At 43.5% G+C, this 9,907-nt stretch overlaps 1 long non-coding RNA gene and 1 pseudogene across 1 annotated transcript; one reads left to right on the plus strand and one right to left on the minus strand.

The window, feature by feature from the left end:
• The first annotated feature begins 1,290 nt into the window (after nt 1–1,290).
• LOC120297528 lies at nt 1,291–3,842 on the plus strand (annotated as a pseudogene).
• A 1,465-nt stretch (nt 3,843–5,307) lies between these two features.
• LOC120297530 lies at nt 5,308–6,318 on the minus strand. The gene is made up of 3 exons (XR_005553824.1): nt 6,266–6,318; nt 5,631–5,722; nt 5,308–5,517 (listed from the first exon to the last, which is right to left on the minus strand). It is a non-coding gene; the product is annotated as an uncharacterized LOC120297530 (long non-coding RNA).
• Between the last annotated feature and the right edge of the window lie 3,589 nt (nt 6,319–9,907).

Raw genomic sequence — 9,907 nt, forward strand, 5'->3', positions numbered from 1 at the left:
TGTAAGCTTACCCAAGTGAGTCCTGAGCGGCGGAATGACGGAACGGCGTTGACTCGGCAGCTACCCACCAATCCAGTGCGCATTCGGGGGTAGGCTGGCTGATAGACCCGTCTCCTGAAAATGGCAAAAGTCGGAACGCTTTCGGAATTCGACGTCTCACATCCAGAGCGGTGGGAGTCCTACGTAGCCAGGGTGGAAAATTACCTCAAGGTAAACCAAGTGAGGGAAGATAGCTTGAAGGCTGCCACCCTGATTTGTGTCTGCGGTCAAGACGCCTTCGAAATCGCAGAGAACCTTGCAGCACCTGTCCCATTAGAGTCTGTCAGCTACGCAGATCTAAAGAAGCTATTGAAGGAGCACTTCCAGCCCAAGATGTCCATCATCGCATGGCGCCACACCTTCGAGCAGAGAGATCAACGATCCGGAGAGTCGGCCAAAGAATACATCGCTGCATTGAGGAAGGCCACCAAGCACTGCGAGTTCAAGGACCTCGAAGAACGACTGAGGGACCGATTCGTGTGCGGCTTAAGGCATCGAGATCTACAACAGAGGCTTTTCGCCAAAGAAGAATTGTCCTTCCAAGATGCCTTAAGAGAGGTCACCGCAGAAGAAGCAGCAGACGGCGCCGTCAAAAACATGCGGCCGATCAGGAACAGTCCAGATGTTGCATCCGTGCACCAAGAGGATGTCCAAGGGAACTCCGAGGAGGATCCGGATGAGGAAGTTGACCGTCTCCACCCCACGAAGGAAGGGAATCAGAAAGGAAGCTCTGCAGTTCCCCTCAAGTGCATCGGCTGTGGAGGTCGCCACAGGAGAACCGACTGCAAGTTCCGCTCCGCTATCTGCCGGGCGTGCGGGAAACAAGGACATATTGCAGATGTGTGTCTGGGCCGACGAAACGTACAACCTCAGGAAGAACTGCGCCTGAAAGGTACCAGGGTCCCCAGCCAGAATAGGGTAGGTTTTTGCGCTTCGCGAAGAAGCATCTTCAGGACAGGCACACACAAGCCCATCAAGAAAAAGCTGTCACTCAAGGTGAAGCTACAAGGGGTTCCATTAACTATGGAACTAGACACGGGGTCTGCCCTTTCAATCATATCCTTACATACATTTAGGAAGATTTGTTCCGGCATTGGAACTCAGGCTAAATTAAGGCCTTCTGACATTGTGTTAACAGACTTTCAAAATTCGAGAGTGTGTGTTAAGGGGGAGGCCACCCTTAACGTACAGTATAAGAATTTTGAAGGTCCACTAGACATATTAGTAGTAGGGGGTGAACGAACAAGTCTCATAGGACTCGATTAGTTTGAAGCCTTGGGGATACACGTCATGGGGCTCAACAGCTTACAAACACTCGACCTACAGGAAGTCTGCAAAGAATTTGCAGATGTCTTCAGCCCCCAGCTGGGCATATTCAAGGGACCCCCTGTGTCCTTAAAACTAGACCCCACTGTCACTCCCATTAGAATTAAAGCAAGAAGGGTCCCTTTTGCTTTAAAGAGTAAAATTGACACTGAGTTAGACAAACTGATCCAACAGGGAATCCTAGAACCTGTTGACTCCAGCCCTTGGGAGACCCCCATTGTCACGCCTCTAAAGGCAAATGGGGACATTCGCATTTGTGCTGACTACAAATGCACTCTTAATAAGGCATTGCAGCAACATGCCTATCCTGTTCCTGTGGTCAGTCATATTCTGGCCTCCCTCAAGGGAGGGCGCGTTTTTGCAAAGCTTGACCTAGCTCAAGCGTATCAACAGCTGCCTGTTGATGCTGCTGCTGCTATAGCTCAGACTATTGTGACCCACAGGGGAGCCTTTAAGGTAAAAAGGCTACAGTTTGGAGTGAATGTCGCTCCTGGGATTTTCCAAAGTGTAATGGAAAACACACTACGGGGCATACTGGGGGTTTGCCCCTACTTTGATGATGTCTTAATTGCAGGAGACTCCACACACATTCTAGCTGAAAGGCTAAGGGCTGTTCTGTTAAGATTCAGGAAAACAGGCCTCAAGCTCAAAAGAGACAAATGCAAAATTGGGGTGCCTTCTACTGAAGTTCTGGGATTCAAAATTGATGCTGCTGGGATTCACCCTGCTGAATCCAAACTAACTGCCATTTTAGAAGCACCTAGGCCAAAGTCTAAGGCCGAACTTCAGGCCTTTCTGGGCCTCCTGAATTTCTACAATTCCTTTCTTCCACATAAGCTAGTGTAGCTGAGCCTCCCCACAGGCTATTAGACAAACAAGCAGTGTGGCAGTGGTCACAAACACATGAGGCTAGTTTCAATGAGGTCAAGGCCTTACTCACTTCTAACAGTGTACTTGCACACTTCAATGATTCCCTTCCTGTGTGCATCGCTTGTGATGCTTCCCCTTACGGGGTAGGAGCTGTCCTGAGCCACCTCAGGTCTGATGGAACTCAGGTTCCTGTTGCATATTACTCCAGAACACTGTCTTCTGCTGAGTGCAACTACACTCAGATAGACAGGGAGGCTCTGGCTATTGTTGCTGGAATTAAAAAATTCCATGATTTCTTGTATGGCAGGCATTTCACGGTCTTCACTGACCATAAGCCTCTGCTGGGACTGTTTACCACACGTAAACAAACTCCCCAAATCATTTCCCCTAGAATGCTTAGGTGGTCTAATTTTCTGTCTGCATATGATTTTTCCTTACTCCACAAGCCTGGGAAAGAAATGGGCCATGCTGATGGCCTCAGTAGATTGCCCCTGCCAGTAGTAGAAGCGGACCCTGCGCCAGCTGTCAACATTCTATCCATCCAAGCCTTGCCCGAGTCCCCTCTGAATGCCAGGGATGTCGCCGCTGAAACAGGCACAGATCACACACTTTCACGTGTCCTTTCTTGGTTTTTGTCTGGATGGCCTGAGCACTGCCCTAGTCCTGAGTTTCAGAGTTTCTGGTCCAAAAGGAACGAGTTGTCCACTTCTCAGGGTTGTCTGCTTTGGGGAAACAGAGTTGTCATTCCCACCTCAATGAGGACTAGGATCTTAGAGTCCCTCCACGAGGGTCATCCTGGCATTGTTCGCATGAAGGCCCTTGCGCGCAGCCACTTGTGGTGGCCTGGTTTAGATAAGGACATTGAGGCTAAGGTGCATGCATGCCACCCGTGCCAGCGCTCTCGCCCAGAGATGCCCCAAGCTCCTGTGCATAGATGGGAGGATACACAGTCCCCATGGTCTAGGGTGCACATTGACTACACTGGGCCCTTTCAGGGCCAGTTCTTCTTGGTCCTCGTTGACAGTCATTCGAAATGGCTTGAGGTTGTACCTGTCTCATCCACCACCACTGCAAAGACTATTCAGGTACTGAGGGGGATTTTTGCTGCACACGGGCTCCCAGATGTCATCGTCTCTGATAACGGCCCTCAATTTACTTCCTCCGAATTCCAAGCTTTCTTACAGGCTAACATGATTTGTCATGCCACGTCTGCACCCTTCCACCCGTCCACCAACGGTATGGCTGAACACATGGTCTGCATCACAAAGGACGCCTTGAAAAGACTCACCTATGGGGACTGGCATCACAGGTTGGCTGACTTTCTCCTTTCTTACCGTACCACACCGTCCACTTCTACAGGGAGAAGCCCAGCTGAACTTCGCTGGGGGCGCAAACTTACTACGAAGCTTGACCGGTTGCATCCGGACAGACTGCCTTCATCTACCTCACATCCTAGGGCACCTAGACAACTACTTGTGGGTGCCCCGGTTTGGGCTCGCAATTACGGGCCTGGTCATACATGGGTCCCTGCTTCTATTTCCAGGGTCACAGGTCCTCTCTCCTATGAGGTAGCCCTGGACAACGGTCGTGTCCTGCGTCGGCACATCGACCAACTCCGCCCTAGGCGGGACCTTTCAGATGAGACTCCTGGGTCTTTTCCAGGGGGGGAGGGGGACCCTTTAGAGCAAAGGGAGGGGCACGAGCTGCTGCCCACCTCCAATCATGGAGCCACAAACGGCCCATTCCAAGATTCCGCGAGTGCCCCAAACAGGAATTCTAAGAGCCTATCCAACTACCAGGCATTCACGCCTACTCCAGCCAGGGAGTCACCCCGGGGGTACCATCACTATTCACCTGCACAGCACAGTACTCCAGTCAGGGAGGATACCCGGGAGCATCCCAATAAATCATACCCCGCAAGAGAGCTGGCACATAATCCCCAGAGTTGGCCTGACCTCACCCCAAGTCCTACAGGGGGTCAAACTTACAGGGAGGTGGTCGAGGAACCAAGTCCCGACCGCAACACCTCTAGCCCACATCAGGGAGTAACTGAGTTTTGGGAAGGTACAGAGACCCACACGAGCCCGGACACAGAACGGGGCTTAGGGATTGGACAGCCTCCTGACAGGTCTTGGACGGACCTAGGAGGTTCTATAGAGACGCCCAGCAGTGGCTATCACTTCAAGGGGCCCGAGGGCCGACAGCTAGGCAGGTCAACCAGGTCACAAAGTGACAGAAGCCCTGGCCTGACGAGCCCAGTGGGCGAGCAAGCAGGTCAGGCATAGGGGCACAGTCCTCGGAAGGCACCAAGGCATGATAAGGGGAACAGGCTCACGTCTCCCCTCAGTCAGGGATCACCTGTCAGAAACCCAGAGCTGAGAAGGTCACAGAGAGCAAGGAAATCTCCTAAATACTTAGAGGATTACATAACATTCCTGGCCAAACAAAAGCCAGTAAACAGTAGGAGCACTGGGGAGTAGAACACTGCATCAAGAAATAATTGTATGTTGGTAGTAGTCTTAGCCCGGGGGAAAGGGGTGTTATGTCCTGAGCCTTGCAAACGGGCTCGGGGCGTTTGCAGGCAGTCCCGGGCAGGTGCAAGCTGCCCGGGACCAGACAGGCTGTCGCCAGCGCCTGTGCGCATGCGCGGGTGCTGGCGCGGGAAAAGTAACACATTGACCCGGGAACTGCCTATATAAGGGACTAGGAGCTTTTGGGCGTTGCTGAAGCCTTCACTTGTAAGCTGAACACAGAATAAAAGGAAACCTGAGAACTACAACTGCTTCTCGCGTCTGCTTTTCGCCAAGGACTCAACAAGAACTATTTCCTGTTTTGAGACTATTCTTCTTAGAAATCTTCATTATGGCTAATTTTCTACATAAGCTGGAACCTTCCAGAAAACATCTTTACCTTTTTGGCTGGGTTGAATGGATCTCCTGTATGACATTTTTATATCTATCCATTTAAACATTTACAGAAATAGTACGAAATAAATTTTGAGACAAAAATACCATTGCTTTAATAAATAAAATTCATAGTGTAAATGGAAAATTGTCAAAAACACCACAGATATCTTGAGTCTTTCAAAATGCTTAATTTCCACTGTCTCTGTGATATGCACCTCATTTGAAAACTTCATTTTAGTCCAGTGTTGGTAGCACTCAAGGATCCAAGATGAAATTATATGAATTATACATGCATCCTCAAGAACAGCCATTCATCTGCCTTGCTTCATCAGGTGCTTTCTCCTTGATTAGCAAAAATCTCCCTCTTGCTCTGTGCCTGCAGAAGCAAACAAAGCAATGAATCAGAACTATAGCAGGCAATGAAAGGAAAAACAGTTCACTGACTCCCAAATGAAGTATGTAATTTCAGTATAATAGCAGATGTCAAACCTTTTACAAACAGCAGATAGATGAGTGAATGTTGGAAAAACAGTTCTTCAGTGCACAGATAGCAACTCTTGGGACTTCCATTAATTAAGCTTCTAAAACCAAGTGAGATGAAATAGAATTAGGATTTTGACAAAGGAATTATTGATGTGCCATCTAAGGCTGTTATGAATGAGGTCACTGGAATGAAAATCCTTTAAAAATTCTCAGCAATGGTTAAAAATATCCACCAGACTTCAAATGGAATCAGCAGTGAACACAATGAATACATTAGAGCAGGTTTCTGTGTGTGGATCAGGAACTTCATACACTTTATTATATATACATTCTACCATTTCTAGATCAGAAAGAAAAAATATTTATATTTTAGGGTTAGAAGTCACATAAATCTCCATTTTGTTCATGAACTGAATAAAAAGAACTATGAATAATTCAAACACAGGAGGAAAATTATGAAGTTCAGTATTCTTGTGGCAATAGCTATTGTTTTGATTCTAACAAATCAAATCATTTGTTATATTATTTTCCCTGACCAATACATTTTTTGTACTTTTATAAACTTGTAATGTGCTATTTAATTACAGTTGCTTTCTTGGATCGCTTTTTTAAGAGTATGTTTTGAATTCAGTTGAATTTACCTTAGGTAATCGGTTTGCTGCCAATCAGTGTAAATGAACCTTCTCTAATGCTGTTGAAAAATTCTGTAGTTTGAAATAAGGAAGAAATAAATAAAGAAGCAATAAAGAAGATGGACCAGCATTTTGACCTCACTAAATCAAAATTTTAAGAAATAAATATTATGGAAAAAGCAATTCATTTTTTTTATCCTCATACTCTTGGGATTAATACTGGTAAGATATGAAAGGTTTTGTTAAGCTAATAATAAATTGTGTACGTCAAGATGATCAGTGAAATACTAAAGTCAAGTGATTTTTTAGTTGGCAAGTGAGTGTTGCAGAAGGGGACAAAGTGAGTCAAACACAAAATTAATTCGGCTGTTTCTATTAAGATAAAGTGGAACAGTAGCTGTACAAACATCCAATTACATTTTTTTATGCTCTGAATTTCAAAATTACCAGGAGAATCTGCTGACAGGAAACAAGTGCCATGTTTTCATTTCAGTTATTCTATCCAACCAATGCAATTGACTAGCAGCAAAGTGGTGGCCAGGTTAAAAAACACCACCACAATTGGTTAAAAAAAATTACCAGCCAATTGGCTTTCTTTGTGCCTCATTAAACTTCTTGACTGTGCTGTCTCTTCCGCAGTGATAACACATAGGGCAGTAAGGAAATCATGGTGTAGCTTTCTCTATTTCACTTTCATCGCTACCTTGTTTTATATGCGAAGTTTTTTTAAAAATTTTTTTAATACAATCAATTCAAATAGTGCATCTTCTAAAAGTTATACAGGAACACACTTAAAAGCAGAAAAAAATAGTCTTAAAGTAGAAAAATGAAAACCCAAACAAATCACTCCCTCCCTAACCCAACCCTCCAGATATTTTCCGTGATTTTCCCTTGCTTTAAATCTGTGGTCTATTTATGCATGCATAACATCGTCTATCAACATTTTTAAAAAAATGTATTGATGACATGAGACTTGGGAGGGTCTGACTTCCCCACTGCATTTTTTTGGTGAGAAGATGTTTTCTAAATCCCATTTATTCAGAGGAAAAACATGTGTGAGGATTGTTCTGATTTTTTGTACCCCTATTATGTTACACAAATTGATTTAGGCTTCTTATCTCCAATTCTTTAGCTGGGAGAAAAAATAATGTGGTTTTTCTGCTATAAACTTTGTGATCAAAGAAGAGAATAAGTTTTGCTTCTGTATAAAGTAAGGAAGATTGGGCAGAATAATAATGATTGGTCAATGTTACTTGCTAAGCATTTTTTAAAAAGTGCAGATTTGAATAGATATATTCCCTGTATTTCATCTGATTCTTTATTTGTCAAATGAAGAGTATTAACCAGATAACTTAGCATTAGTGTCAGCAATCAGTTTCAGTTTTCTTGTAAACCTGAGTTTCATTCTTATACCTGGAGTACAGTTGACACTTCCAATTATTTGTGGAAGAGAGGAAATTTGTAAGAAAGCATAATTACCAACCTCCTAACTGAAAAACCTCTGAGAACCTTTCATATAACACCAGAGTTCACTGAAGGAAATTTTGCAAAGTAGTGAGCATATTCCTAGGAACTAAGCAAACAACCTTTAATTTTAAGGGTTGATTTATTCATCCACTTTTGATATTAGTTTCCTGGGGCTTATATAGATTTCTTAACACTAGAGGGAGCCAGACAACTATACTGAGTGAATGCTTTCTAGAATGAAATACTGTACCATAACACCAAAACCTATCATCTAGTTAACAAGAATGAACAAAATAATTTGAATAAAGCATCGCTGCTGGAAACTACAATATGGAAATATATGAAGGCAGCTGATTCACTGCTCACAGTTCTCCTTGTATTCCTTTGGACAGAGATCATCTAGCATTATTTCAAGACCTGGGTGGAATCCAACACAAAATCCTTAGTGAAAGGAATCTAGATAATAAAAATATTATTCTTGTCAACTGGCTATACACAAGACAACTGGGATTTCATGCCCACAGGAAAAAAATACTTTTTGAAAGAGATAGATTGAAGGCAAACCTTTGAAGAACTACAGGATCCTGAAATGGCGTCCTCCACATTTTTTTAAATAAATATTGATAAGATTAAATGACAATGGGAATCTACCCATTGTCTATTATATTTATAGAAGGAAGGGAAAATGAAGTACCTCAAAGAGGCTGTTGAATGTTGCTGATTGCCTGTGGCTCAAGAAACCATGGAAAGTTGTATTGCCTAATGCTGGGAAAGACTGAGGGCAATAGAAGAACGGGACGACAGAGAATGAGATGGCTGGATGGAGTCACTGAAGCAGTAGGTGTGAACTTAAATGGACTCCAGAAGATGGTAGAGGACAGGAAGACCTGGAGGAACATTGTCCATGGGGTTGCGATGGGTCGGACACGACTTCGCAATTAACAACAACAACAACAACAACAACAAAGGTACAATACTGTGTTTCCCTGAAAATAAGACCTAGCATGATTTTTCAGGTTGCTCGTAATATAATCTCTACCCTAAAAATACACCCCAGTTAAGATCATCAGCCAGATGGACATATTTAGTACCGTATTTCCCTGCAACTAAGACCTAATAGGAAAATAAGCCCTAATGCATTTTTTTGGAGCAAAAATTAACATAAATCCAGTCTTATTTTTGGAGAAACATGGTAGATAGGAGTTATTTCCCTCTCTTCTTGTGACCCTGCAGAAGACTGATTCCTAATCCTTTTTGTTAAGCCTCCCTCCTTTTTTGGGTCCATAATAATAATATACATTAATCATTTTTGTGCAAACATTTTCCTTAGGCCAGGGACTAATATAATAGCATGTCTTGGATGTCCTTGGATGTCTCAAGATATTTGGGCTGGTAAAATCCAGACAACTATTAATGTCAGCAAAAGTAAAGTTTTCACTATCGCTTTTGTTGCCATTGAGTGGTTGTCCAGATTTTTGCATGCCAGGTCAACCTAGCCCTAAGATACTGGGCCTATGGTGTCCTTGAATTTTTCAGCAGAAAAGTCCTTTTTAATGTATTTTCCACCTGATCATTTAATTTTGTTGGAGAAGGGGACTAGAAGGTGGTGGAATAAATGTTAGCTCAGTGAATAAATTGCTGCATCACTCTAGGCTGCATGGTTTGAACGAGCAAATCCAGTGGGAAAGAGAGAGTAATTGTGAAATAAATGCTCATAGGAAGGGACTGAGCACTTCTTCCCCCACCCCAACTACTACATTTGAAGCATACCCAATTGTTGTGAATAAAGGGGAAGTTAGTGAGATGTTCTTTCTTATCATATGTTTAGGAAGGTAGTAGAAATGGTGGTACCATTACTGAATGATCAATAATAAAAATTCATTTCCAGCATGGCAGTAGTTCTTTAAGAAGATGGGATCTTTCAGGGAATCAGGGCCCAAACTATAATATCTATTTTAGATATGAGCTTAGATATAAATACCATCAATAACATATATTTATAGACTGGTTGCTATTTAGGTCCAGCTTTATCAGTTGAGATCCAACTAATCTGTGAAAATGAACATCTTTTCTTCAGTTATGGTGACATATTTAAACTGAACAAAGGAGCTGTCAACGCTGCAAATATTGTATATCCTTGCTTTTGACAATATGCAGAATTGTCTGGTAATTATGGGGTTAATA

This window comes from Crotalus tigris, unplaced genomic scaffold, assembly GCF_016545835.1.
Source record: "Crotalus tigris isolate CLP2741 ecotype Arizona unplaced genomic scaffold, ASM1654583v1 scf7180000023627.613776, whole genome shotgun sequence".
In the NCBI taxonomy this organism is placed as follows: domain Eukaryota; kingdom Metazoa; phylum Chordata; class Lepidosauria; order Squamata; family Viperidae; genus Crotalus; species Crotalus tigris.